This window comes from Natator depressus, chromosome 3 (assembly GCF_965152275.1).
Source record: "Natator depressus isolate rNatDep1 chromosome 3, rNatDep2.hap1, whole genome shotgun sequence".
Classification (NCBI taxonomy): Eukaryota; Metazoa; Chordata; order Testudines; family Cheloniidae; genus Natator; species Natator depressus.
Genome location: NC_134236.1, coordinates 37,820,012 through 37,842,377, shown reverse-complemented (window position 1 = coordinate 37,842,377; position 22,366 = coordinate 37,820,012). Strand labels below are relative to the sequence as shown.

Sequence of the window (22,366 nt, the reverse complement as noted above, 5' to 3'; positions counted from 1 at the left end):
TTATTTATGTGTAGAACTGAACAGTGAATATTTGATATTTGACACAACTGTAGCTGAGACTCATCTAATCATCACTATAACACTGAATGTAGGAGATGAGCTAGTCGGCAGAAGAGCATTTTCCTCAGAGGACAAAGAAATCTCTCAGATATTGGTGGTTTCAATGACAATGTGTTCTCTATCACAAATCAAAGGCCTGATCTAACATTTGCTTTAATTAATGGCAATTCTTCCTTTGACTTCAACGGGCACTGGATCAGACCCCAAAAGCTGAAAATATGGGCTTCTTGGGTGGGACTAACTGGCTGGAAAGTTGCTAATTCTCACATTTCATAACAAAACTTGCACTACTATGGAAGGAGTACACACACCAAAGTGTCTCAGTTCACATGCTGTGGGAAACAATATTCTATCCTTTTTGGGGGGTGGGTCTTCCTTCTATCTGTCGCAGTCACATGGCACCCCCATCACCATCATATCTTCCCAATCTTTAAAGTATTTATCCTCACAACATCCCTTTGAGGGTGTTATTATCCCCATTGTACAGATTGGGAACTGTAGCACAGAGAGACCAGGGCCCAGATCCACAAAGGTACTAAGGAGCATAAACCCCAGACTTAAGTGTTTAAGTCCCAATTTTAGGCTCCACAACAATCCTGCTGAACTCTGTAGGCACCTAAAATCACTTGGTGCCTACAGTTTTCAAAGCAAAGTTTCTCTAGGCTCCTACATTTCAGCCTCTTGGCTTGTCCACTGCTGTCTCCCTCTAGGCATTCAGATGCCTGTCTCCTGCCTAAGCCCCAGAGTGAGTCACAAACCAGGGAAGATAGGCTTTTGCCCACCTAAGTCACAAGCAGGGCCCAATTCATCAGGCTCAGGGAGAACCTAATGGATTGGGTCCCATTCAAAATACAGCTGAAGGAAGAGGTGGTGGTGGTGCCCACCGTATTTAACATTTAGCCCAGGGATTAGAACATTCTCCTGGGATAAGGGAGACTCAGGTTCATTTCCCCCCTCCCTGAAAGAGGGGAGAAAGGATTTGAACAGGGGTCTCCGTCCTCTCAGCAGAGTGTTCTTACCTTTGGACTCTTGGATATGCTGATGTGCAGCTGCCTCAGTCTCTCCTGTTGAAACTATTCCACTTTGGAGAAATAATGAGAGTCATGGGAGCAGGGGGAAAGGGACTGAGACTGGGGTTTCCCACCTCCGAGGCAAGTGCTCTAACCACTGGGCTAAAAGTTATGCTTTGGGTGGCACCAATCCTGTAGCTATTTCGTATGGAATAAAGCAGGCACCTGACTCAGTTCCTCAAGATGTGGCTTAGATGCCTAAGCCACCCGACTCCATGCGATAGGTTCCTGTTTGAGGATTGCCAAGGAGCGATAGCGCCCCCCCCGCCCCAGTCTCAATTTAAGACACCTATCTCCAAGAGCAGGGTGAGCGCACGCATACACACTTGTTGTCAGTCTCTCCCACAGCTAGCTAACTTAGGTGGTTCCCTGACTAGTATGTTACCCTTTGTGGATAGTATTGATACCCATCGCTCCTCATTCATTATATAGGGAGTCTAGGTAACTAATTTAGGCTTTGTGGATTACACTGTTGCTTCTGGAATATTCTAAGCACCATGACACTCAGTGCTGCTATGCCTAGATCCCTTTACGCATCCTTCCCTAAGTGACTTGCCCAAGGTCACACAGGAAGTCTGTGGTAGAGCAGGGACTCAAACCTAGGGCTCCCAAAGCATAGGCTTGTGTTTTAACCAGTGGATCATCCCGTTTCCTCTTAATTTCTTCAGACTTCATCTTCCTCTGTAATCTCCACCCCCACCCCAGATTGACAGTGCCACTCTCTCCTATTAATTCAATGTGGCCTCATCTATCTCCTGCTATCTAGGGCACCAAATGAATTGCTCTCACTAGTGAATATGTTTTATTTGTCCTGCACACGGTTCTTACTGCCCTCTTCCATCACTGTTTGTCTTTGTACTATTTCGTTTTTATATTATGCTGTTTTAACTGTATTTTTAGACTGTTTTAAAATTACTGCACAGCCATCAGTGCCCCCTCTCCAAGTTGCCTGTTCTTTAAATAATTTCATATTGGCTATTTTGAGTGGGATTTTCAAAAGCACTCAGCCCTGCTCTCATTACAGTGTTAATGCTGAGTATTTTTGATAATCTCACTTTTGACACACACAAAGGTGGTCATATATGTGTGAAATGATTGAACTCTTGTTCCTTCTAGTTTTCATTTTTGATGCTATTTACCCAATCTATTAATAATAATTTGCATAACCATGCTGCTTTCTTTTGTAGATCTCACAGCAGTTTATAAAGGTGAGTAAACATGATCATCCTCATTCAGAGGATGTGGAAATTGAGATGATGAGCGTTGACTTGGTTACACAATGTGTCAAAGACAGACACTGGTACACACTCTGAACCTCCTCAAACCCAGTCCTGTGTTCTAACCACTACTCCATGAGAAGTAGCTTGCCACAGTAGTGTGGAATGCCTTCCTACATCATTGCCTGGCAAGAAAACTCCATTCCTCCTCATAGATGAGAACACCAACCATCACAAATCTATGCTTTCAGTGCCTCCAGATTAGACTATTACAACTCATTCCACTTGAGACTGTACAGAACTGACTCAAGACAACTAAGATTGGTGCAGTATGCAGCAATGCACCTCATAAACCATAAAGATAAATGGGAACACAATGCACCTGAGCTTTGTACATTCTACTGGCTCCCCATTAACTTCAGAAGTCATGTCAAAGTGTTGGTCTTAATCTGTAAAGCTCTTAACAGGACCTGGTTGTGCCAACCAACTGAGAGGAGTTGTGACTTACCCACACCTTGAAAAAAAAATCTGGCTGGTGCACACAAGCGTGTGTGTGTGTGTGTATAAAAAGAAAACATTGACACTCCAAATGGAGGGAAAAAATAGAAGAAATTAAACAAAAAACAATACTATGTGATTTCTTCAGATGCATATCTTGTCTTCTGACGCACTCCAAAACAGAAGCTTTCAATTCTGTAAGTAAAACACAAGAACCCAATAATCAAGTTCCCACTCTACTAATGAGTCAGGCCTATCATTCTTTTGACTCTGTCCTTTAGATACTGATTACACTGAATTGTTTTACAGCTTTGTCCTTGTGTAGTTCTTTGCTGTTTACGGGACCAAGCCAGATTCCCAAAGAAACTGCCAGCCATCCTGTATTCATTCCATCACCTCATTCAATTGCTTTTCTAAGTTTAGTGTTTCTCTGTAAAGTCCTCCTCATGTTTCCTACTAATTTCAACACACTTATGATAGTTGGAATTAAATGTAGAAGTATTCTCATAACTGCCAATTTTGTGCAGCTCCATGTGTGAAATTGTATGCAAATCATTTAATGAACTAATTTACGTAACTGCATAAACTTCAGCTTAAGGCCACTACCTAAACACTCCCCGCCAAGCAGAAGTGGGAGTAGGACACAAAGCTGCCTAAAATTTGGCTGCTGTGAGGCAAATCCAGATAAGGGGTTAGTACGTGGGAGGGTAGGTGATTAGGGGGAGGATGCTGGAGGTTATCTGGGGTTGCCACTATGTGCATTCATACTAGGGTGTCTACATCACTGAGTGCTTTTGGGTAACTGTAGGGGGGGGGGGTGGCTGGGTGCTGTCATGGGGTGTCTAGAGTAAGTGGTTCAAGTCCTGCGTGCTGAGACGTCTGGGAGTGCTGGGATAGTCAGGGGCTGAATGGGAGATGGGCTCTGGTCTCCAAGAGGGCAGGTACCTGGGGAATGGTTACTCTCTCGGGGGCAGGGGTCTGGATAGGGTTTCTGAGGGGCTGGTTAGGGAAGCAGTGGTCTCAGGTTTTTCTGGGCTCTGGCTGCGGGAGCCTGGGGCTGTTATTTAGGTTACATAATCTTTCTTCCCAGCCAACCTGCCACCTGCTGCAGCCAAGTCACTATGCTGCTGCTCCTTTCCCAGCTGAATCCAATACCGGGAGCATCTGGAGGGAAGGCAGAGTGCTGCCCTGAAGCGCTGAGCTTCATTGAGCAGCAGTGAGAGGCCTCAGGAGGAACTGCAGTTTCTGCTCTCAGGCCAGCTGGGCTATGTGATATTCAGGCTGAGCTGTGAGCAGGCAGGACAGAGCTGCCAAATGCATGATTGTCATGTGTGAGGCATAGAATTCGGCAGCACTGCAGACTTGCCAAGAGTTCTCCCCAGGGTCAGTGGAAAGCAGGAGTATTAATAAAGCTACTGAATATGAGGCTTATGGTACATATGGAAATATTTTAAATTTCTACATGCAGACCTGCCACGTGTATGTGATTTCCCCATACATTATGGGGCTTCCGACCCTTCTATGGGACGCCCCGGCCTCAGCCTACATGGAAATACCTTCTGATTTGCTGACTTCACCGTCATGCCACCTCCTGGGGGAGGGGAATTCAGTTTTAGGAGCTGCATGTGGTGAGCGATCACTTGGCACTTAACATTCGCAGTAGCCAAGGCTCCTTTCCCTTCCCCCAAATGTAAGTGGACTGTTGGCCCCCTACTAATACTCAGAGGGGATGTTTTGATTGGCTAGCTCCCAGTACCAAAAGGAAGGGGAAGGGTTGATGGGAAATCAGGACCCTGAGATTGACAGTCCCCAGGAACAATGGGGAGAGGCCAATGCTCCCGGTCAGCCTGATTGACAGGGCAGGCAGGCTAATGAGAGAGTCAGGAGGCCAGGGGGGTCCCATCGTCTGTGTGAGCTGGAATTGCCTGGGTCAGACAGAGTAGGACCAAGCTAAGGAGAGAGCAGGAGCCTGAGCTGAGGAGCAGGGCTGCGACAGCCAGAGAGACAAAAAGCCAGAAAAGCAGCCCAGGAAGCAGGTCAGTGCTAGGAGCTGAGCCACAGAAGCAGCCCACAGAGCAGACATTTTCTGGGAGGAGAGCTGCAGCAGCCAGAGCCAGAGGGGCCAGTGGGGTTGCCACGCATCCGGTTTTTGAGCGGAACACCTGGTCAAAAAGGGATCCTGGTGGCTCCGGTTAGCACCACTGTCCAGTCAGCGGCGCAGCAAGACTAAGGCAGGCTCCCTGTCTGCCTGGGCTCTGTGCGGCTCCCAGAAGCAGCCGGTATGTCCCTCTGGCCACAAGGCACAGAGGTAGCCAGGGAGGCTCTGCGCGCTGCCCCCTGAGCGCTGGCTCTGCAGCTCCCATTGGCCAGGAACTGCGGCCAACGGGAGCTGTAGAGGCGGCACCTGTGGCCGGGGGGAAGCGCGCAGAGCTGCCTAGCCATGCCTCCCTCTAGGGGCCGCAGGGACATGCCAGCCACTGCTGGGAGCCACCTGAGGTAAGCGCTGCCTGGAGACTGCACCCCGCACCTCCTCCCGTGGCCCAGCCCAGAGCCCCCTCCCACACTACGAACTCCTCATCCCCAGCATCACCCCAGAGCCTGCACCCCCAGCTGCAGCCCTCAGCCCCCCTCACACTCCGACCCCCTGCCCCAGTCCTGAGCCCCCTCCCTCATCCCCGGCCCCACCCCAGAGCCCGTTCCCCCAGCTGGAGCCCTCACCCTTTGCCCCAGCCCGGTGAAGATGAGTGAGGATTGCTAAGAGCTAGGGAGGGGGGGGGAAATGGAGTGAGTGGGGGAGGGGTCTCAGAGAAGGGGTGGGGCAGGGGAGAGTGGGGCAGGGAGCAGGGTAAGGGTGTTCAATTTTTCTGCAATCAGAAAGTTGGTAAACCTAGGGGCCAGAAAAAGCAGCCCTGGGGGCTGGAGGCAGAGCAGCATCAATGCTGAGGCTGAGTGGAGCTGGAGCTGGGGCTAGAGCAGTCTGGAGCCAGGTGCAGTGAGCAGCTGGGAAGAGTGAGGGGGGACCCTGGGCAGCCAGCCCAGTGCAGGGAGATGCCCCAGCCAACAGGCCTTGCAGGCCAGACTTGTGGGGGATCGTAACCCCGACCCTAGCCCCTGCCCTAAGTGACCATGACAAGGTTGGGGGTTGAGCCCCCAGAGGAATCCTGGGCCCAGCCTTGTTGGGGTTACGAGGACTCTGCCGTACAGGAGAGTGGAAGGGGAGCCCTCGAGGTCAGGCAGGCCTCTGAGTAATGGAACTGGGAGTGAGGACGCAGATCCTTTCACTAGCCAAGTCCTCCAGGGTAGTGTATAAGACAGGAAAGTTCCCGACAGTAGCGGGACCATTGCCCCACTTACACAAACACCAGGCTGAGAGCCAGCTGGAGAGAAGCAGCTCCTTGCTGGCTCTGTAATTTTCACCACTAATTTTCCTCCACCCATCCTGTCCAAACCTCCTGGGGGAGAGGCGTAAAGAGGCCACTAATGCTGCCTTCCCCCAGACTGGGTGACAGGACAAAAGTCCCCTTTTCCCATCCTCGCCTCCCAACATCTGGAGGAGAGCAGCTGGAGCTGCTCCATCAGCAGAGGAGAGACAGTGAGCAGCAAAGCAGCCCAGCAGAGCTGAGAGACAGGCACCAGGAATGGAGCAGGACTAGCACCCACCCTGGAAATAGGTATCGATGGGGACAGGGCAGGCTGTTCCAGGGGGCAGGATTAGTGATGGGCTGTGTGGATAACACAGTCAGAAACCAGATTAATTAGGCGACCTGCCTATAGAGAGTATAGAATTTATTGGGGGCTCTGTGCTGGGGGCAGCAATGTTATTTGGGGAAACAGATGGAACATATATAATTAACTGGGGGGCTGTGTGTAGGATAAGAGAATTAATCAGGACTGCATGGAGCATGCAACTTGGGTGCTGTGCATTGAAGGGACTGACAGAATTACTAGCTGTGCAACAGATGTAATGCATGGTGCACTAGGGATAAGTATTGATTTTATAGGTGTAGGGAAGCGGATGAAGGCATGGGGAAAGGTGAGAAAGGAGCTCTCTCCCTCCTAGAGTCCATTCTCTCCTCCCTGGGGAGTTTTGTGTGTTTTCTCTGCTATTTTATAATGGGAGGAAGACTGAAAGAAGGTCAGGGCTATGGAGAGAGAGAGAGCACCCCCTAACAAAGGAGCCCACACCACCCACAATGTTTACATCAATCAGACTTAAAAGTGTTTGGTGGGGGTGTCCCACTCTTCTCCATTGTTGTCGCCAGGGGCTCCAGTGATGTGGACAGTACTAGGAGAGGAGCTGGCCTGGCATGTATTCCCCATAACATCAGACCCCCTGCCTACATCAAGGGGGAGGAACTGGGACTGTCACCAAGTACTCTAACCCACTTGTTTTTGACATATGCAAATTCAAATCTGTTGGCTTCTGGTTGACCGCTGTTGGCAGTAACAGTTTGCTTTAGGGCCGATCTAAGGGTCACTTTTTGCTCACTAAGGTTTAAGTAATGCATTCAAACACTGATCAAAGTAAGATTTAAGTAATGCATTCAAATACCAGGAAGAGGGACCGAATCCTGAGCCCACCCAAGCCTCGCTGCCCTAGGTGGTGGGGCCAAAGCCAAATATGGGTAGTGGAGCTTGGGCTTCAGCCCCGGGCGGTAGAGCTCGGGCTTTGGCCCCGGGTGACGGGGCTTGGGCTTTGGCCCTGGGCCCCAGCAAGTCTAATGCTAGCCCTGGCAACCCCATTAAGATGGGATCGCAGGACCCACTTTGGGGTCCCAGCCCATAGTTTGAGAACCGCTGCCCTAGATGCATGCTTATAGTTCACCCAACCATCTTGCACTAATGCCAGTGTTCATTCTTTTAGTCCAGAAATAATAAAACAACATTGAAAATAAATAGCAAACAATAAAACCTGAACATAATGGCTGGGATTTATTTTCAAAGGAATTTAAGGGACTTAGATGTCAAAATTCCATTCAAGTTGTGTGCCTAACTCCCTTTGGCACCTTTGACGACCTCAGTCTAGATTCATATATGCCATATAATCTAGAAACAGAGAGGGGAAAACATCAGTTATTCTGGATGTTGTGGGTTGTGTTGGCTCCTTTTCTCCTGAGTTTGGGGGTGCTCTCTCCATCCATAGCCCTGACCTTCTTTCAGTCTTCCACCCCAAACCCACTCTCCCCTACCCATCCCACCTCCTCCCATAAAATATCTACTCAAAACGTCTGTCTGTCTCTCTAATATATGGGTGTAATCCCCTTGTGGTTTAGAGAGCATGGCCCCTTGTCTTCAGAGGAACTGCTGGTTGTTCCGGGGAGAGGAGAATGGAGAAAGGGAGAGGGGGAGGGGTCTGTAGCTCCAGACAAGAAGGCCTACAGCAAGCAGACCCTCACATAGTAAAGCAGCCAAGAACTAGCCCAAAGCCCAGGAGGGACAGAGCATCCAACAGGGGACGTCCCAGAATGGGAACCAGGAGGAGCACCATGCAAGGGAAGAATCACCTGAGAAGGGGAAAACCAGAGCCAGTCCCAGTATCACTGTTGCCCAGAGCTGTATGGGGCCGGGAGTACTGGGGCTTGTGACCTGACATTGAGAATAAGGAGGGTGGCTGTAGCTAGTTAAGTGGGGAAGTTGTCACTCTGTCTGGATTTGCAGAGAATGGTAGAAGTGGGGTGGATGATATTTGAAATTTTTGTCTACCCACAAAAAAAACCAAGCAGCATCGAAGACGCATTCTCAGTTCCGTATACTAAAGCCATAGGAAAGACTCCCTCTGAACACTCACACTTCTCAAACTCTACCCAAAACTGATCTGTTTTAATAAAAAAATAAAAACTAAAAAATTCACTAAGAATGGATACCAAGCCTTGCCCTTCCCAAAACCTTTCCACATACATCCTTTTCCTTCCAGATTCCTTGTATTAAAATCCAGAGAACCACAGAGTTAGGCAGCATATCTTTAGAGTAATTCTAGCCTCATAAGGATACTAACAGTTTAGAAATGAATAGGATGTGCCTGGGCAGATTAGATTGGTCAAATGGCTTTAAACATCAAATGAACTCACCCTTGACACCAGACAGGTTGATTTATTGTACTGTTAGCCCTCCTGACAACATGCACTGTGGTCTTGGCACTGTCTGATCATTTTTCAAGCTCTCTGCTCTCTACTGGCACCTACACCCTCTAACACATTACATCAGACAGCTCAGCTATAGAATGCTAAAAGTGTTCTCTGGGTTTTTTTTTTAAAGCAGCCTAAATGTAAATTATAATGTAATGAAAGAGAAGGGGTCAGTGTTTGTATCTGCTGGACAAATAAATATATATGGGCTAGGACACGTCAAAAGGACACAGCTCATAGTATTTTATATATTTATTTATAGTGGTGCCTACTCAGGAAGGCTGCTCCAATAAGTTCACAATCTAGTAAGGGCCAGTATGTAGCTGCCCCATGCAAGGGGTATCCTAAAGAAAGAATTGTGGTGGAAAGAACCACAATATCCTCTATGCTTCAGGGAGCTAAAATTTGCCACTGCCTATAGGAGTAAGTATTGATTTAATCGGTGCACATCACCACTGGCCACAACCAAGGGCATTCAGCCTGCAGAGTCCAGAGGCAAGCAGAATGCCTTCACAGGAAAACTGAAGGAGCACCTTGAGATTGGGTGCTTATACCTCCATAATAGGTTAAATATGCAAGTCCCCTTCCCAGCATTGGCCACGGCCACCAATCGTTGTGCAAGGGGTGCCAGGCCTTAAACCATTTGGGTTGCAGTTGATTTCCAAAAGAAATAACTCTTCATCCATCTTCCCTTATTTTATCTAAGACACATAGAAATACAGCTGTGCTAAGTTAGGTATCTAAGTAGATTCCTGGATTCCAAGGCCAGAAGGGACTAATGAGATCATCTAGTCTGACCTCGTGTATAACACAGGTCATAGAACTTCTCCAAAATAATTCCTGAAGCATATTTCAGAAAAACATCCAATCTTGATTTAAAAATTGCCAGTGATGGAGAATCCACCACAATCCTTGGTAGACTTCCAATGGTTAAATACCCTCTCTGTTAAAAATTTACACCTCTTATTTCCAGTCTGAATTTGTCTAGCTTCAACTTCCAGCCATTGAATCATGTTATATCTTTGTGAGTTTGAAGAGCCCATTATCAAATATTTGTTCCCCATGTGGGTATTTACAACTGTGATCAAGTCACCTCTTTACCTTCTCTTTGTTAAGCTAAGTAAATTGAATTCCTTGAGTCTATCACTCTAAGGCATGTTTTCTAATCTGTTATTCATTCTTGTGACTCTTCTCTAAACCTTCTCCAATTGATAACATCCTTCTTGAATTGTGGACACCAAACCTGGACACAGTATTTCAGCAGTGGTCATACCAGTACCAAATATAGAAGTAAAATAACCTCTTTACTCCTACGTGAGATTCTTCTGTTTATGCATCCAAGGACCACTTCCAACTATTATGAAAATAAAAGATTTTCTTTAATATTCACAACTATTTCCTTACATGGTCTGCAAGGTCATCAATTCTGTGAAGGCCAGTGTCCTTTGATAATGGGGTTGTTTTCAACTTGTTGGCTCCAATCTACCCTATCATTATTTCATATATTTCCCACAGCTGCATGAAGCAATTAGGGGTTCATCTGAGCAATTTTGTTTTCAATGATCTGTAACAAGAAGGCACATGACACCCTAAGTGTATTTTTATTTAATATGGCTTTTTAGGAAATAACTTTCCTGCCTTTTCATTTGTTGTTCCTGCCAAACTAATCTCTTTCACCCTCCCCTCAGACTGTGGGTGCTTAGGTGAGATGTTTCTTCAGATTCCGTGGTCTCATGACATCATTTGCCTGAATGTGGTAAGACAACACACACTGTGATTGTTGGACTCATATTCAGAACATGGAAATTCATGTGTCTGGCTGCTTTTCAGCATTTCCTTCTCTATTTTATTTCTGTGGCTCTCACTCTTTGCACTACTGCCTTCACTGTCACCTTCATGTGTATACTTCTCACAGCTGCCCTCCCACTGCGATTAGTGCTGCAGGCCTTCATGGACTTCAGAGCAGAAAAGGAGGAGGAGGTGGTGACTCCAGGTGGCCGCTCCTGCCACTTCTGATCTTAGTGCAGGACATGGAGAAGCAGGAGGGAACTCCTACAGGCAGCTTCTGCCACTTCTACAGGACCTGAAAAGAGGGAGAGGAAGCTATGAATATGTATTTCAGAGATATTTTAGGTTTGCATCATGTCTCATTTACCAAATATCCACGCTTCACCAGGAGGATATGCCTCGTGACTTGAAAGCTCTTGTCCTACAGAACATCATTACCTAATTATGTTTCTCATCTAGCAGCATATGCAAAATTACTTTGTGATTTTTTTCTGTTTGGTTTTCTATTCCACAACAGCCAACTAAGATGCTTTCACTAGAGGAAAAAAACTACTTTTTTCCCTTGAAACGCAGGATGTCATGATTATATTTGGATATTCTTAGCATGAACCAAACCAGACAAATCCTGGCTGTTGCACAGTAGGGAAGCTCATACATTTATCATTTTTACAACATGAGCATCATTCACAAAGAGTCACTGTATGTCAAAAGGAGCAGGAAGAATTGAAGCGAAGCTATTTGTTGAATTCAGTCTCAAATTTTGTTTTCCCAGGTTTACAAATCCAATATTTGTTGCTAACATGAACATTTGTACAAACGGCATTTTGTTTGTCTGAATGTTCATGAATAAAATGATGAACTATCTGTATAATCTGAAATTCATTTCGGGATCATGGGAGTTCTGATTTGGGACAGAAGAGGTAATACCAGCAAAAGTTATACAGTGACAACGAAATATAACAAATAGGATGAAAAAAAAGTTGGGACAACCAACTAGGTTACATTTTCGCTGACATTTTTCATATGATTCCATCAAAAAATGACAAAAGTATGAAAAATTGTATAAACACCAACTTTTTTGTAAAAAGTTTTTAAATAAAAAAAGCCGGTATATTTTAATGAAAGAAAAAAGTAACCAATATCTCCGCCAGCTCTAATGGAAAACTCTCCAACTACACTACCTAGATGTTGTTTTTTAAAACCTTTAGCAGAGGGCTGGGAGCCAGGAGGTTCCAAGTTCCATTCTCCCCACCTCACCAAATCACTGTAATGATGTGTAAGTAGGTGCTCTAACACTTTACAAATGTTGTTTAGTAGCTAAATATTGCTGATCCCATTTTATTGACAGGGTTCTCTCCTTGACTGACTCATTTCCATGGGCACCTTCATCTACTCTCAAAGACTCAGCTAGTCACTTTATGCTGGTAACTCGCAAATGTGTTTCTCCACCTGCTCTCTATTTCCCGTGTTCAGTCCTACATATCAGCTTGGTTCTTCCAAATTTTGTCATGGATAACTTGCTGACAACCATAACCTAACATGGCTAAAGCCAAACATTTTATTTTCTCTGCTAACTATTCTTTCTCCGCCTTCTTCCTTGCTGATGATAACACCATGCTCCTTGTCATGTAGGCTCATGATCTCAACTAGTCCGGCTCTCATATACAATCAGTATCCAAATCTTGCCATTTCTTCCCTCAGAGCTCATTAAAAATCTGACCTTCCCAATCCAGATGGTTAAAATGATTGACTACACCCTCATCCTTGAGTCTTCATCAACTTCTTCATCTCTGATATTCCCAGTACCCACATTACCCCCACTAGCCCATCCAATAAACTAACATTTTCTTCCCCACCCATTCATCCGAATGCTTCCCTCTATTGGTTCTCCTGGCATACTATGTCAAGTTAAACTTCTCATCCTCATCTGTATTTCTATCCCTACCTATAAGTCAGACCTTACTCTCATTTCTTTCCAACATACACCTTCCACCAGTGATACTAACTTTGATGCCCCACTATTTTCCTTCTCTTGCTACTATCTTTGAATATTTTCCATGTTGCCCACGTACAGAATGTCTTCCATATCCCATTATCCCACTATCTCGCTCATTCAGAGCTCTCCTAAAGACGCATGAAAACTGAAAGAAATAACTTTATAACTATCCTAATTTATTCTTAACTCTAGATTTCATCTGTGTCTGACTTTCAAATTGTAAATTCTTTGTGATAAGATTAGTCTTTATTGTGTGTATATTGTACAGCACAGACCACACATTTGTCAGAGCTAAACAGACAAGAACAATACTGAGAAAGAAACTAAGGATAAGACACTTTAGACCAGAGGTTCTCAAACTGTGATCTGCAGACCACCAGTGGTGCACAAGCTCCATTCAGGTGGTCCACGGATAGTTACCTCTAAGATGTGCACCTAGGCAGCTGCAGGCGTGACTCCACTAATTAGATGCCTGGACCCTGGAGAAGATGCACATGTAAGGTGAGGTGGTGGACTTGGGGGGAATAGGGGTAGGTGGGAGGGGGCAGTGGGGTGAGAAGAGGGGGTGGGGGGAATTTGGGACGTCAAGGGCTGTGGCAGCCAAAGAAAGAGACGACTTTCCCCAGATCCGGGGCTGCGGCTGCCAGGGAGAGACAGCCCTCCTTCCCAGCCCCAGCTCGGGGGCTGCTGTGGCAGGAGAGAGAGAGGGCACATCCATTGCATTAGAAAGGTAAGACTACTGATATTAAAATATGAGTTGTGCACTTTTATTTGTAGAACAAAAATTAATTATTAAGGTTTTTTATATGGTGCTTTTATCCAAAGCACTTTACAATAGTTAGCTAACGGTACAAACAATATATGGAAAGATCATTAAGTGGTCTGCCAAGACCCTCAGCAATTTTCAAGTGGTCCATGAAAAAAAAAGTTTGAGAACCACTGCTTTAACCAATTCTACTTTCATTTACACTAATGCAACTTGCATTGACTTCTTGTGAAAAGGTTTACACCTGTTTTGCCTACTTTGTTCAGTATCTAATTGAAAACATCTAGTTTGCATTATTCATCTTCATCAGTTAAACCAGGGTTTCCCAAACTTGGGATGCCGCTTGTTCAGGAAAAGCCCCTGGCGGGCTGGGCCAGTTTGGTTACCTGCCGCATCCACAGGTTCGGCCGATCGCGGCTCCAACTGGCTGCGGTTCGCTGCTGCAGGCCAATGGGGTCTGTGGGAAACGTACCAGTTGCCGAGGGAGGTACATACCAGCTGCCGCTTCCCGCAGCCCCCATTGGCCTGCAGCGGGGAACTGCGGCCAGTGGGAGCCGTGATCGACCGAACCTGCGGACGCAGCAGGTAAACACACCGGCCCAGCCCACCAGGGGCTTTCCCTGAACAAGTGGCATCCCAAGTTTGGGAAACACATGTAGAGAGACCTCCCTCTGAGCCTAATGAGGAGGGACTGCCCCATGTCCTATGGTAGGTGAAGCCAAGCCAGCCCTCCTCCCCTCCCCTGGAAGCATCAGGCTGCTTAAGGCATTGCCATTAGCTACCTCACAGGCTCACAACAGGAAGTCTAAGAGGTGGTGAACTCCAGCTCAGTTGGGTGGGAGCCAGGGAAGGAAGCAGCCATCTTTGCCCTGCTGCAGAACTCTGGACCAGAGATTGAGCTGTGCAGCACCTTGCCCCCAGGGGAGACTGACTTTGGTGAGGAGTTACTGAGACTGCTGTCTGTGGTTTACCCTGAGGAGACTGAGGATGCATGTACTATGGAGCCACACCAAGGAAGGGCAGCAGGAAGTAGCCCAGGGGAACCACACATGAGTCCAGTTATATTGCTGAGAGATGAGTCAGTGTGTTTTGGTCAGATCTCTGCTGACCAAGTGACAAGACCATCCACCACTCTTAGAGCCCTGGGCTGGCACCCAGTGGAGTAGGGTGGGCCCGGGTCCCCCTACTGCCAACCCAACCTCTGGGGTGGTGGCCTACTCACCGTAGGCCAGAAGGTAGCCTGTGGTGGCCTACTCACCGTAGGCCTTTGCCTTTCCTGTGGCTGGCCCCAGCCAGAAAGCTGTAAGCCCCTAACTGTCTTGTTTGCTGTCTTCCCTAGTCAGGAGCTTTGGGCTATAGACTGCTCTCTGCTGTGCCCCACCCAGAGGGTCATAGCCCTAAACTGCACTTATTGTCTGCTCAGTTTGGAGGCTAGGCTAAAGACTGTTTGTTACTCTGCCCCACCCAAAAGGGCCTGGGCTATAGGCTGATAATTACTGTCTACCTAGCCAGGAGGCTGGGGTAATGGCGGCTTGTTACTCTGCCCCGCCCAAAGGGCTGCGGCAGTAGACTGTTAATGGTTGTATCCCTGCTCAGTAGTCGAGGCTAAAGACTGCTAATTTCCTGTGATTTGACTGTTGATGTAGTGAGGCAGAGCGTCCTCCCTCCAAACCTGATGGGGAGGGATGGACATGGACTACTACACCAGTGTGCCCTCTGATTTTTTACATCCATGTGCGGAATGAATTTTGTTATGTGCACCTTCATATTGGTGCACATAACAAAATTCATGTGGTGGTGGTGGTGGGGCCACGGGGTTCGGAGTGTGGGAGGGGGCTCAGGGCTGGGGCAGAGGGTTGGAGTGCAGGGGGGGTGAGGGCTCTGGGGTGGGGCTAGGGGTGAGGGGTTCAGGGTGCAGGAGGGGGCAAAGGGTTGGTGTGGGGCGGGATGAGGGCTCCGGCTGGGGGTGTGGGCTCTGGGGTGGGGCTGGGGATGAGGGAACTGGGGTGCAGGAGGGGGCTTAGGGCTGGAGAAGAGGGTTCGGATGCAGGGGGGGACCAGGGATGAGTGGATTGGGGTGCAGACTGCCCCAGGGCTGCGGTGGGGAGAGAGAACTCCCCCCAGCCCTCTCTCGCTGCAGCAGCTCTGGCGGACCTGGGCCGGGGGGAGGGACACTTCTCACCACCGTGGCAGCTCCGTGCCAGGGGGAGGGACACTTCTTCCCGCTGTAGCCCTGAGCCTCTGCGCGGGGCTTAATAGGCCGCACAGTTTGTGGGAACTTAGCACTACATCACACTTAACTGTTAAATGGTGTAACAATGGACGAGGGTTTCAATAACATCTTACTTCTTATTGGACCTATCTACAAGGTCATTAACAGGCTAGAACTTAACTCTCTTAGAAACAGCCTCTCTATCCATAACTCACCATAACAAATGCACTCCACAAGGATGGTACAAGTGGATAGACTCAAGTTCTAACTATAAAGCACTTTCTACAGGTCATGCTCAGTGAAGGGAACCTGAGCTATGGGACTACTTACCAGAAGAGATCAGCCCATTCCTACATAGGTTCAGACATTCTCCCCAAAACTATCCCTTAGTAACAATAGAAAAGTTCAGGAAGGAGACAAGGCTTTGGAAATGTAGAAAGGCTGAGGTCCCTTAGGATACTATCGGTTGTACCCAAAGTTGCGTGAATGGGACTTCTTAGATATCATGGGATAGGTAATTCTGAGGTACCTCTGATTTAATGAGATTACATCTTTTCAAATGATTTAAAAACTGATCTGGAGAGTAGCTTTATTTGCATCTATTACAGGAAGATGCATTAACATTAACTGATCTCTCTTCTTTTCCTCTGCCTCCCACACTGTCCCTCCAGATCCCTGGTAAGGTAACTTTGACCTTATTTCAGCTTTTCCTTACTTTCCATATAAAAAAATCCTCTTGTCAAATGAATAGCCATTGAGTTCTAATAATATAATATACAGTTCTGGGTCCAGTAGTATTCAATGTTTTCATTAGTGACTTGGATAATAGAGTAGAGAGGTTGCAAGCTCTTTAGAGGGCAGAATTAGAATTCAAAAGGAACTTGACAAACTGGAGAATTGATCTGAATTCAACAAGATGAAATTTAATAAAGACAAGTGCAAAGTACTTCACTTAGGAAGGAAAAATCAAATGCACAACTACAAAATGGGGAATAACTGGCTAGGCAGTAGTGCTGCTGAGAAGGATTTGGGGGTTATAGTGGATCACAAATTAAATATGAGTCAACAGTGTTATGCAAAAGGCTAATATAATTATGGGGGTATTAATAGGAGTGTCGTCTGCAAGACACAGGGAGTAATTGTCCCACTCTACTCAATCTACTGGTGAGGCCTCAGCTACAATACTATGTTCAGTTTTGGGAGTCACACTTAAGACAATGTGTGGATAAATTGGAGAGTGTCCTGAGGAAAGCAACAAAAATCATAAAAGCTTTAGAAAAACATGACCTATGAGGAAAAGTTAAAAAAAAAAATGTGCACTTTTAGTCTTGAGAAAAGAAGACTGAGGGGAGACCTGATAACCGTCCTTAAATATGTTAAGTGTGTTCTAAAAAGGACTGATCAATTATTCTCCATGTCCACTGAAGGTAGGACAAGAAGTAATGGGCTTAATCTGCAATGAGGGAGATTTAGGTTAGATATTAGGAAAAACTGTCTGTCTATAAGGGTAGTTAAGCACTGGAATAGGCTTCCAAGGGAGGACGTAGAACCCCCATCATGGGGTTTTTTAAAAACATGTTGGACAAATACCTGTCAGGGATAATCTAGGTTTACTTGGTCCTGCTTCAGTTCAGGGGGCTGGACTAGATAACTTCTCAAGGTCCTTTCCAGCTCTACATTTCTATGATTCTAGGATACCCTTACATTTCAGAATCAACCATACATTTCAGAACAAGCAGGACAGGAAAGAAATGATGGCTGAAATGGGCCCTAATACTACTTTACAGTGATGATGGGCAATCATTTGTTACCAGGTATGATCGTTTTCCATGGGAGTTATGGGTCCTCAGGTGGCTAATAAGGCCAATCCTTGAACCACAAGTTCTACTACAATGAGGGCAGATGTTTTCAGGCTCAGCAGGAGGTTGTTGACCATGACTGGAAGCCAGTCTCACCTTCCTCCTGCGCCTCTTGTCCTCTTCAGCTTGTCAGCGAGTAAGTTCAAAATGCAGGGGACCATCACATAGGACTTCACTCCATTTTAAGCGATCCTGGGCAAGTGTCTCCCAGGTGTCAATGTCAATATTACACGTTTTTAGGTTGTCCTTATCATGGAATCTTAGAATATCAGGGTTGGAAGGGACCTCAGGAGGTCATCTAGTCCAACCCCCTGCCCAGAGCATGACCAATCCCCAACTAAATCATCCCAGCCAGCGCTTTGTCAAGCCTGGTCTTAAAAACTTCTAAGGAAGGGGATTCCACCACCTCCCTAGGTAACGCATTCCAGTGTTTCACCACCCTCCTAGTGAAAAAGTTTTTCCTAATATCCAACCTAAATCTCCCCCACTGCAACTTGAGACTCCTTGTCCTGTCATCTGCTATCACTGATAATAGTCTAGATCCATCCTCTTTGGATCCACCTTTCAGGTAGTTAAAAGCAGCTATCAAATCCCCCCTCATTCTTCTCTTCTGTAGACTAAACAATCCCAGTTCCCTCAGCCTCTCCTCATAAGTCATGTGTTCCAGACCCCTAATCATTTTTGTTGCTCTTCGCTGGACTCTCTCCAATTTTTCCACATCCTTCTTGTAGTGTGGGGCCCAAAACTGGACACAGTACTCCAGACGAGGCCTCACCAATGTCGAATAGAGGGGAACGATCACGTCCCTCGATCTGCTGGCAATGCCCCTACTTATACACCCCAAAATGCCATTGGCCTTCTTGGCAACAAGGGCACACTGTCGACTCATATCCAGCTTCTCGTCCACTGTCATCCCTAGGTCCTTCTCTGCAGAACTGCTGCCTAGCCATTCGGTCCCTAGTCTGTAGCGGTGCATTGGATTCTTCCGTCCTAAGTGCAGGACTCTGCACTTGTCCTTGTTGAATCTCATCAGATTTCTTTTGGCCCAATCCTCCAATTTGTCTAGGTCCCTCTGTATCCTATCCCTACCCTCCAGCGTATCTACCACTCCTCCCAGTTTAGTGTCATCCGCAAACTTGCTGAGGGTGCAATCCACACCATCCTCCAGATCATTAATGAAGATATTGAACAAAACCGGCCCCAGGACCGACCCTTGGGGCACTCCGCTAGATATCGGCTGCCAACTAGACATGGAGCCATTGATCACTACCCGTTGAGCCCGACACTCTAGCCAACTTTCTACCCACCTTGTAGTGCATCCATCCAGCCCATACTTCTTTAACTTGCTGACAAGAATACTGTGGGAGACCGTGTCAAAAGCTTTGCTAAAGTCGAGGAATAACACGTCCACTGTTTTCCCTTCATCCACAGAACGAGTTATCTCATCATAGAAGGCAATTAGATTAGTCAGGCATGACTTTCCCGTGGTGAATCCATGCTGACTGTTCCCGATCACTTTCCTCTCATCTAAGTGCTTCAGAATTGATTCCTTGAGGACCTGCTCCATGATTTTTCGGGGGACGAGGTGAGGCTGACTGGCCTGTAGTTCCCAGGATCCTCCTCCTTCCCTTTTTTAAAGATTGGCACTACATTAGCCTTTTTCCAGTTTTCCGGGACTTCCCCTGATTGCCATGAGTTTTCAAAGATAATGGCCAATGGCTCTGCAATCACATCTGCCAATTCCTTTAGCACTCTCGGATGCAACGCATCCGGCCCCATGGACTTGTGCATGTCCAGCTTTTCTAAATAGTCCCGAACCACTTCTTCCTTCACAGAGGGCTGGCCACCTCCTCCCCATGCTGCGCTGCCCAGTGCGTCAGTCTGGGAGCTGACCTTGTTCGTGAAGACAGAGGCAAAAAAAGCATTGAGTACATTAGCTTTTTCCACATCCTCTGTCACAAGGTTGCCTCCCTCATTCAGTAAGGGGCCCACACTTTCCTTGACTTTCTTCTTGTTGCCAACATACCTGAAGAAACCCTCCTTGTTACTCTTAACATCTCTCGCTAGCTGCAACTCCAGGTGTGATTTAGCCTTCCTGATTTCACTGCTACATGCCCGAGCAATATTTTTATACTCATCCCTGGTCATTTGTCCATTCTTCCACTTCTTGTAAGCCTCTTTTTTGTGTTTAAGATCAGCAAGGATTTCACTGTTAAGCCAAGCTGGTCGCCTGCCATATTTACTATTCTTTCTACACATCGGGATGGTTTGTCCCTGTAACCACAATAAGGATTCTTTAAAATACAGCCAGCTCTCCTGGACTCCTTTCCCCCTCATGTTATTCTCCCATGGAATCCTGCCCATCAGTTCCCTGAGGGAGTCAAAGTCTGCTTTTCTGAAGTCCAGGGTCCGTATTCTGCTGCTTTCCTTTCTTCCCTGAGTCAGGATCCTGAACTCAACCATCTCATGGTCACTGCCTCCCAGGTTCCCATCCACTTTTGCTTCCCCTACTAATTCTTCCCGGTTTGTGAGCAGCAGGTCAAGAAGAGCTCTGCCCCTAGTTGGTTCCTCCAGCACTTGCACGAGGAAATTGTCCCCTACATTTTCCAAAAACTTCCTGGATTGTCTGTGCACCTCTGTATTGCTCTCCCAGCAGATATCAGGATGATTGAGGTCGCCCATGAGAACCAGGGCATGCGATCTAGTAGCTTCTGCGAGTTGCCGGAAGAAAGCCTCGTCCACCTCATCCCCCGGTCTGGTGGTCTATAGCAGACTCCCACCACAACATCACCCTTGTTGCTCACGCTTCTAAACTTAACCCAGAGACTCTCAGGTTTTTCTGCAGTTTCATACTTGAGCTCTGAGCAGTCATACTGCTCCCTTACATACAGTGCAACTCCCCCATCTTTTCTGGCCTCCCTGTCCTTCCTGAACATACCCATCCATGACAGTACTCCAGTCATGCGAGTTATCCCACCAAGTCTCTGTTATTCCAATCACATCATAATTCCTTGACTTTGCCAGGACCTCCAGTTCTCCCTGCTTGTTTCCCAGGCTTTGTACATTTGTATATAGGCACTTGAGATAACCCGCTGATCGCCCCTCATTCTCAGTATGAGGCAGGAGCCCTCCCCTCTCACATGCTCCTGCTTGTGCTTCCTCCCGGTATCCCGCTTCCCCACGACCTCAGGGCTTTGGTCTCCTTCCCCCGGTGAACCTAGTTTAGAGCCCTCCTCACTAGGTTAGCCAGCCTGCTCGCAAAGATGCTCTTCCCTCTCTTCGTTAGGTGGAGCCTGTCTCTGCGTAGCACTCCTCCTTCTTGGAACACCATCCCATGGTCAAAGAATCCAAAGCCTTCTCTCCGACACCACCTGCGTAGCCATTCATTGACTTCCACGATTCGACGATCCCTACGTCGTTCTTTTCCTTCCACGGGGAGGATGGACGAGAACACCACTTGCGCCTCATACTCCTTTGTCCTCCTTCCCAGAGCCACGTAGTCTGCAGTGATCCGCTCAAGGTCATTCTTGGCAGTATCATTGGTGCCCACATGGAAAAGCAGGAAGGGGTAGCGGTCCGAGGACTTGATGAGTCTCGGCAGTCTCTCCATCACATTGCAAATCTTAGCCCCTGGCAAGCAGCAGACTTCTCTGTTTTCCTGGTCAGGGCGGCAGACAGATGACTCAGTCCCCCTGAGGAGACTATCTGAATCCTGTGAGTCCTATTCTGCCATTTGAAGGCCACCTCTTCTTGAAGTCAAATCATACCTAGGCATTTGTAGTGCGAGAGGGAGAGAGAGATCGAGAGAAGGGAGCAGAGATACATATGAACTATGAAATCTAGGGAGATGAAATGGAAAAAATCCAGGCTATATCATTTTCTATCTTGAGCTGACAAACCTATGTTTCAACACCACAGTAAAGCAGGGTAGGTAAAATTGGAGTACCAGACCTTGAAAACTAACTTCAGATTTATACAGAAAGTTCAGAAATGCATTTCTCTTGATTCACTGCATGAAAATTGTTGAGTAAGAATTATACTGTAATGCTAGGCTAGTGTTCTTCCTTTCACTTTTTGGATGCAATTTTTTTTTTTAATATCAATCCCACTGTACATTTGTAACTGAATTGCAAAAGTTGCTAAAGGATAAAACTATTTGAAAAATGAAAAATGTATTTATGCTAAAGTCCATTCCACAACCACTTCATGAGGTATACTTTGTGATATTACAACATGCTGCTGTGAATAGTTGAAGACAGGTATCTATCCCAACTATCTTCAAAATCCATTCAAAAAGGATGACAGGTTTCAGAGTAGCAGCCGTGTTAGTCTGTATTCGCAAAAAGAAAAGGAGTACTTGTGGCACCTTAGAGACTAACAAATTTATTTGAGCATAAGCTTTTGTGAGCTACAGCTCACTTCATCGTGGTGTCTCATATTTCTAACCATCAACTTCCTATTGTTTTCCAGTTAATCATTTTGTTTTTTAAGCTGAGATTTTAGTGTTTGGAGTTCCCACTTGGAATTGGTTTTAGGTTCTTCAGCCTCCTTCTCAGTTTCTACTTCTTTCAGGAGACCACCAAAGCCTGCAACTCACTCACTCTCCTTGCAGACATTATTGCCACAAGGAAGGCAGTTTTCTGGCACAAAAGGGAGAAAGAAGTTGCCAGAGGCTCAAACAGAGGACCCATAAGAGCTGCTATGACAGTATTAAGGTCCCACAAAGGAACTGGCTCATCAACTGGTGGGTGAAGACAAATAACACCTTTCAAGAA

At 46.8% G+C, this 22,366-nt stretch overlaps 1 long non-coding RNA gene across 3 annotated transcripts in view; it reads right to left on the bottom strand.

Moving 5' to 3' along the window:
* Nucleotides 1-9,025: 9,025 nt before the first annotated feature.
* LOC141983824 (uncharacterized) overlaps nt 9,026-22,366 on the bottom strand; it is a 78,713-nt gene continuing 65,372 nt past the window's right edge. For 2 of the 3 annotated variants that reach the window (XR_012638532.1, XR_012638534.1), the window contains one exon: nt 9,026-11,053. This is a non-coding gene — a long non-coding RNA (uncharacterized LOC141983824). The remainder of the gene's footprint in view (nt 11,054-22,366) is intronic. The other variant, XR_012638533.1, reaches the window with a different exon arrangement.